Raw genomic sequence first — 7771 nt, 5'->3', positions numbered from 1 at the left:
TTATGTGAGTTTTATAGTGGGAAAATATTCCCAGTAATTCTCCCCTTCCCTCGTGAAAACCCCAGGCACAGCTGAAACATTTCAGCCATGATTCTTATGCAGTGAATGTTCCCGGCTAGGAATGCTTTATTCCAAAGGAGGCCAGAAGTCTTCTCAACTAAGACAGGTTGTTTTTCTGCAAATATCTTTGAACCTGGAATAATTGCTAAGCGCAAGAATGTTAACAGTCAGTGTTGGTGATGGGGAGACATGGCAAGCCTTCTCACGAAGGCCTCCTCTTCAGCCAGGCTTGCCTTGTATGAGTTGTTAAGTGGGATGAAGCGATTGCATCAATCACGAATCCATCCTGCAGCCAGAAGACTTACGACTAGAACACGGTGGTATTGCCACCATAGCTCTTAAGGATAAGCATCATTCTGAGAACTGAAAAGGTGAGTTGGATTTTTCCCATAGTCAAAGCTGTTGCTTGTGCAGTGGTAGTCAGTCACCTTGTGCTGGAGGTTTCCATGATGCACGACAGAAATCGCTTCAAAACAAGTGTTTTTCCAAAGTTTTAAAGGAACCTGTCCCAGATCCATGTGACTGCATGACTTCTATGGGACATGTTCTAGGCTGCACACATTTCATGTAGAGGCCTTTTGCTCTGTGTGAACTGAGACTACATTCAAGAGCACATCCAGTGCTTACCGGAAGCTGGAAGCTGGATGAGCACACAATTTGCAAGCAGAAGGTCCGAGATTCAGCCCCTGTCATCACCACGTAAGACTGGGAAGGACTCCTTTGCTTTTATCCCTTCAGGCAGAAGAAAAAGATTCTAACAATCCTTAAAGAGGACTTTATTGATAACCTCCAGTCACACTCCTGTTTTCAGGCTCTCTTCCTCCTTCTACCTCTTTCTTCAGTTATTGGTTACCACTAAGGACAAACTTCTCAACACTCAATGCACCACTGTATGTAGGGAAACTGAGAAGGAAGCTCCTTTCTCTGCTCTCCATCACTTTAAGTGCTGCCACAATTCTGCAGGTGGGATTTAATTACGTGCCAGCAAATTCAGGTTGGGCAATTATTGTTGGTTGGGAAGCCTTGTGCTTCTCCTGCAAAACTCCTCTTCCTTAGGACTTCAGACTTTATGCTATAAGAAAAATTACAGGTAAATGTGTGGGTTAACACTTGTTTTGACATGGTGTCACCTAAACTCCCAGCAAACAGATCAGGATGAATGCTCAATAAACAGGTTGTCTGGAAGTGCCCTGCGTGTGGATGGGCTATGTGACTGGAGCTCTCCTTTGCACAGGAAATCATCCCTAACTGGGGCTACAAGGGTAGTAACTCAGAGTAAACTTTCCTTCCAACCTGTAGAAGACCTGTCAAACTTGCATCTCTTTCCTTGCATACAAGCTTGCTCCCCACGAACTCAGCAGAGGACCAATGACCTCCCATTCAGCATCACCAGATTCAGCATTTGCCATCTGCGGGAGTTGTCATCTTTCATGGTTGCACCATTCAGTCTCTCAGAGTTCAAGTAAAGTTGAAGTGCTCAGAAGTCACACAAGCCCAGAGCCTGGTGCCACTTCGCTGTTTATCGCCTTCATTGAGTTGCTTACATTCCTGCCGTGCTGAGATCCCTCCCGTCTGTTCTTTCCCCTGGATTTCTTGTTCTGTATGAAAGCTGCTGAGGGACTTTCATGGGGGAAGTTGCTCATTTTTGCAACCAGGTTTTCTGCATGCTTGGCTTTTACAAACGGCTGTCTCAATAGGGTGGCCATTGAAGGAGATTAACAAAATGGAGAACGGCACTTTGTCATAAGCCCCTAGAGCAGGGTTCAGCAAACGTTTTCAGCAGGGTGCCGGTCCACTGTCCCTCAGACCTTGTGAAGGACTGGACTATACTTTGGGCAGGGTGAATGAACTATTTTCGCCCACCCGCAAAGAGGCCTGAAGATGCTTCTCTTCACGTGTCCCAGTTGTCGTCCCAATAGCCTCAGTTGGGCTTCTCCAGCCAGCCAGCCGCCGTTGCGGGGTAGGAGGCTTGGTTGGCTGGCAAAGACAGAAGTAGCAGCCCTGGCGGAGGAGCTGTGGTCGGAGGTTAGGATATTGTTCTGTTCCACCTTTAGAACACGCATGTGGAGTTGTTGTATGTCACATGTCTGTTTACTTCCAGCACAGCCTGCTAGGAACTTCCGTTGTATATAGCTTTTGCTTATGCTGTTTGCTTGGACACGAAGGGAAGCAGTCATGTTTTTCCTTTGTCCTGTTGCTGAATAAAATCCTTGTAAATATGCTTACATATGCCTCTGTCTGCCCTTGCAAAGTGTTCTTATCTCTGCTGGCTTGATTGCTCAGTCTCTAAAGGTCTCTGAGGCTTGAGTCGCAGTGTTGATGATGTTCTGAGAACTGGAGTTCGCCCGGCTGCTGGTCAGTGGGCTGGAGCCAGCTGGGGGCCCACCAATTGCCCCTGTCTCCCCGGCGCATCCCAACAGGGGAACCGGGGCGTCGCATGAGCTTTTACCCACCACCTGCTGCTGCTGCTGCTGCCCCATAGGCACCACAGAGAAGAAGACAGAGCCGCCCACCAACCTGCAAGTGGTGGCCGGAGCCACCGCAACAACCAGCCTGAATGCCATGGGAGGAATGAAGGAGGGAGGGAGAGAGACAGGCAGGAGGTGACAAAGAAAGTGTGCGAGGAAGTGGTGTGGAGAAGGGGCACGGAGAAGGAAGGAAGGAAGGAAGGAAGGAAGGAAGGAAGGAAGGAAGGAAGGAAGGAAGGAAGGGCGAACTGAGGGAAGAGGAGGAGGAGGAGGAGGAGGAGGAAAACGCAGCAGCAGCCAGCAACTGGCATCACACGCCCCCTTCACCGCCCTGCTGAGGCAGGCAGGCGGGCAAGCCGACTCCCGCCTTCGATGGCGCCCGGGGTGGGACAAGATTGCTCCGTCCCTGAGGAGAAAAGCACCGCCGTGTGAGGGAGAGGGAAAGAACATGTACGCTGGCGATCCATGTGGCAATTCCCAGACCATCTGCGGGCTGGATCTAGAAGGCAATTGGGCCTGATCCAGCCCGTGAGCCTTAGTTTGCCTACCCATGTCCTTGAGCATAAACCAAGGTGGAAATGTTTCTATGATGGCTTTTCAGACAACTTCCTTCCTTCCTCTCTTCCTTCCTGATCACCCCCTCATAGCTTCAGCAAGCGCAGGTCTGAAGCAGCAGTCAGTCATGGCTTCCATTCTCTCAGTGCATCCTCCTCCAGCCAGCACCAAGATGGTTCTGCCTCTCATGGCCTCCACCAGGGGTTCTATCTATTTCCTCCATCATCTTCCCAGCAGCCTTTGCAGAAAAACAACCCTTTCGCATCCAGCATCCCCCCTGTCTCTCTGTGGCCTCTATTTCAAAAGCCTCCTGGAAAAGGCACTTTTTTCACACACCCTGCAATCTTGGCAGCCTCCCCTTTTCTTGTCTGATGCTGAATGTTTCACCTTTTGTCCAGGTAATGACTCTGCTATCGCTTGTATTTGTTCTTGGATGGGACCTCTCAAAGTCTAGCTCTTGGGGAAGCTGGCTTGACTTCAAACCCCATGTTCACTAGTTTCAGAAATTATGAGCAGAATCTGGCACCTAAGAATTTTAGGAGATCCTGGCTCCCTGCAAACCCATAGCAGTACCTATATGCTTTCCATCAAAAGGTACCATTTTTTTCGCCCTATAGGACGCACTGGCCCATAGGACACACCTCATTTTTTGGGGGGGGGGGGTGAATTTAAAAAAATTATTCCCCCCCAGCCCCCAGAACAGGCTGCCGCCCGCAAGACTTGCGAGCCCGCGGGAACTCCCCCGGGGCGTGCAAGGCTTGCGGAGACCTGTGCGAAGCACGGGGCGTCCTCCGGAGGGCGCCCCGTGCTCCGGGCTGCAGGCTGCTGCCCGCAAGCCTTGCGAGCCTGCGGGAACTCCCACCGGGCTTGCAAGGCTTGCGGATAGCTTCCTGAAGCCTGGAGAGCGAGAGGGGTCGGTGCGCACTGACGCCTCTCGCTCTCCAGGCTTCAGCGAAAGCCTGCATTCGCCCCATAGGACGCACACACATTTCCCCTTCATTTTTGGAGGGGAAAAAGTGCGTCCTATAGGGCAAAAAATACGGTAAATAGCGACTACAGGGGGTGACATTTTGGTCATCTAGCACTGTGGTTCTGATATGATTCAGCAGACACGTATACTGCTGTCCCACCTGCAGAATATTGAACGCTAGATCTCCTGTTGTTATGCCTGAATTTTTTTTGCCCTAAGACCAGAATCACTGAGACATGGAGGAAATGAGGCACAGAGTGCTGAAGTTAAAGCCTTTTGCAACTTGCACATGGAAAACCCTTTTGGACGGAATTGAGGAATGTGAGCAGAAAATCCCTCTGATGTGCGATACTCATTCTCAGTGAGTCATCTGTGAGCAACAAGCTGCCCTGCTCAGCTAGAATGCTTCTGTCTGTGACCATGATGAATGAATCCACAATTCTCATTCCATTTCTTTAAAAATAAAATAAAAAAGCACAAAGACAGAAGGAAAAGGAGTTGCAATACTGGAATAATATTTTTTTTTATGGACTAGATAAATGAATCCTCCTCCAGTTTCTGGCATTCTTCTGAACTGGGATCTGAAAATCAACTCTCGCTCAGGCTGACTGAATAGTCTTTCCTTATATAGCTGCAATGGGAAAACCTGCAACCACGATCAGGCTATCCTGAACCTTCTTTCCTCTCTGGACCCCTTGTCTGTGTTGCTGCTCATTTCCCTCTTTCTCTCTGACCTTAAGGCACACATACGGGAACAATAAACTTCAAAGGGAGACTGTAACATGAAACTGCTGCATTACAATTCATCAAAGGACTCAGTGTTATTACTGACAGACTGAAACAGCTCAAAGCTTTCATTTAAATGTTAAAATAACACTTCATGTGCTCATTGGCTCTCCAATGCCAGAATGTCTGTGTTATCAACAACTGTGTTTTGTTTTGGTGAATAGCAATTGCTACTAATATAATTATCACTGTCTGTGCTTTTTTTTGCATTTTGTTTCCTTCTGACCTCAGTATTTCCAGCCCCAGCCCCATGTATGTATGCCTACAGCTCAGGATAATGTGTCATTGATGAAGTGGACCATAGTACACTAAGAAATGCGTCAATCTATTATTATCAAATGACTAACAAAATAATTGTTAGTTTTTTGATAATCAAAGACTAACAATAGAATCCTTAGTCTTTTAATAACCAAAGACTAACAAAAGGGGTTATTAGTTAGACTAATATTATTTTGCTGCTTTCCCATGCATACTTGTGTTTCTGTGTCTGAGACGAGGGGGGAATGCCGGTAAGTTGGCGGCCTCCATTTAGTGAGCGCCGAAAGATTAAGAAAAAGTTTCCTTGCCCTGAAAAACCAAGAAGCAGGCAAGATCATTACGCCATCTGGTTTGATAAGGAAAAATGATAAACAGAAAAGTTTGAGTGGATTTCGTAGCCCGCAATCACCATCTTAGATTCTCTCTGCTTTTCCCATCCCCTTTTAAAAATTTTGTGTTGTGTCTTTTACATTGCAATTCCATGGGTAGGAACTACCTTTTTATTTTTTTTACAGATAGATATTTATTGATTTTTCAAAAAAAGAAAACACAAAGTAACAAAGGAGAAGAGCCACACGCCACAAACAGAAAAAGAAGAAACTACAACAGAACACAAAAAAGATAAACAATATTCACAATAAAGAAGTTTTCACCTACAGTTTTACATTGTCGTCTTTTTCTGGGCTTCCTTCAGCTCGTCCGTAAATCTTCCGTGATAAAAATCATAATTACGCATTACCTAGTTTGTATTGTCATTAAACATTTCTCTTCCTCCCTTTTCATTAAACAATAACTCTTAGTCTTTCACAGTGCTTCTCTGAATCCCCTTAGCGTTATTTGTCCTTTGCTAATATGTTCCAGGTAGTCTACATATTTTCCCCATTCCTTGATAAACTTTTGGTCTCTTAGGTGTCTAATCTTTCCCGTCAATCTGTCCAGATCCGCGTAGTCTAATAACTTTATTCTCCACTCCTCTATTGTTGGCATCTCCTGTTTTTTCCACTTTTTGGCTAGGGTTATCCTTGCTGCTGTGACTGCGTAATATACAAATTTGTGGTCTTTCTTTTTTATTTCACTCCCTAATATCCCTAACAAGAAAATTTCAGGTTTTTTAATAAACGTATACTTTAACACCTTCTTTAACTCGTTATATACTTTCCCCCAAAATTCTCTCACTCTCCCACACTCCCACCACATGTGGTAAAAGGAGCCCTCCTTCTCTTGGCATTTCCAGCATTTGCTATCTACTTTGTACATTTTCGATAGTTTCACAGGTGTTATATACCACCTGTAGAACATCTTCATAATGTTCTCTTTCACCGTTATACATGCCGTAAAGTCCAGACCTTCCTTCCACAGCTTCTCCCAATCCTCAAATTGTATGTTATGGCCCACGTCTTTAGCCCATCGAATCATCACTGTTTTAACTTCCTCATCTCCCACATTCCAATCCAACAGCATCTTATACATTTTAGATATTATTTTCACATCATTGTTTATAATTTCCATCTGGAATTTTGATTCTTTATCTGCATACCCTCTGTCTTTAATCTCTTTTCTAAATATCTCATTAACTTGGAAGTGATGGAGCCAATCATATACGTACTCCTTGACCTGCTCATATGGCTTTAGTTTCCATTTCCCATCTTCTTTCATCAACAATTGACCATATGTTGCCCAGTCAGTTCTCATATTAATTTTCTTAACACTCATCACTTCTAGGGGTGAGAGCCAGTGCGGGATTTTAGGTTCTAATATGTTTTTATACCTTTCCCATGTTTCAATAAGTGGCCCTCTAAAGATATGGTTCTCGAACCCCTTATGTACTTTCCTCTTGCCACACCATAAGTAGGCATGCCAGCCGAACCTATTGTTGAAGCCCTCTAAATCGAGTAGCTCCTTATTCACTACCTTTTTAATCTTTGTGCAGCTGCTTAGAAACATGTAGATGGATTTATAAATGAATAACAATTCTCACGCTCATTTATAAGTACTGCTCCTAGTTTCCTTTCTCCACTTTACAACTGTAAAAAAAGGTAAAGGGACCTCTGACCATTAGGTCTAGTCGCTGACGACTCTGGGGTTGCGGCGCTCATATTGCTTTATTGGCCGAGGGAGCCGGCGTACAGCTTCCGGGAAATGTGGCCAGCATGACTAAGCTGCTTCTGTCAAACCAGAGCAGCCCATGGAAACAGCGTTTACCTTCCCACCAGAGCGGTACCTATTTATCTACTTGCACTTTGATGTGCTTTTGAACTGCTAGGTTGGCAGGAGCAGGGACTGAGCAACGGGAGCTCACCCTGTTGCGGGGATTCGAACCGCCGACCTTCTGATCTGTAAGCCCTAGGCTCTGTGTTTTAAACCACAGAGCCCTTAACATCCAATACAAGATGAGAGGGCTTTCAGCCATGTTCTCTGGGATGCAGTGCATAGCTGTCAACTTACAGATTTGAAAATAAGGGACCAGCAGCCAAAATAAGGGACCTGCAGCCTCACCTGTTCCAGGCACTCCAGTCTTCCTGTCCTCCTGCAGTCTGGTCAAACTCATGCTGGGTAGCTTCGAGAACACTGTCCAACCAACTTTGTAACCAGAGGTTCAACTGAATAGAATCTGAATCACATGCACCACAAGGCCTATGCAGCCTCAACTTAAGATGGCTCCCTGGCCTGGCTT

Source organism: Podarcis muralis, chromosome 1 (assembly GCF_964188315.1).
Source record: "Podarcis muralis chromosome 1, rPodMur119.hap1.1, whole genome shotgun sequence".
Classification (NCBI taxonomy): Eukaryota; Metazoa; Chordata; class Lepidosauria; order Squamata; family Lacertidae; genus Podarcis; species Podarcis muralis.
This window is presented reverse-complemented; position numbering follows the sequence as displayed.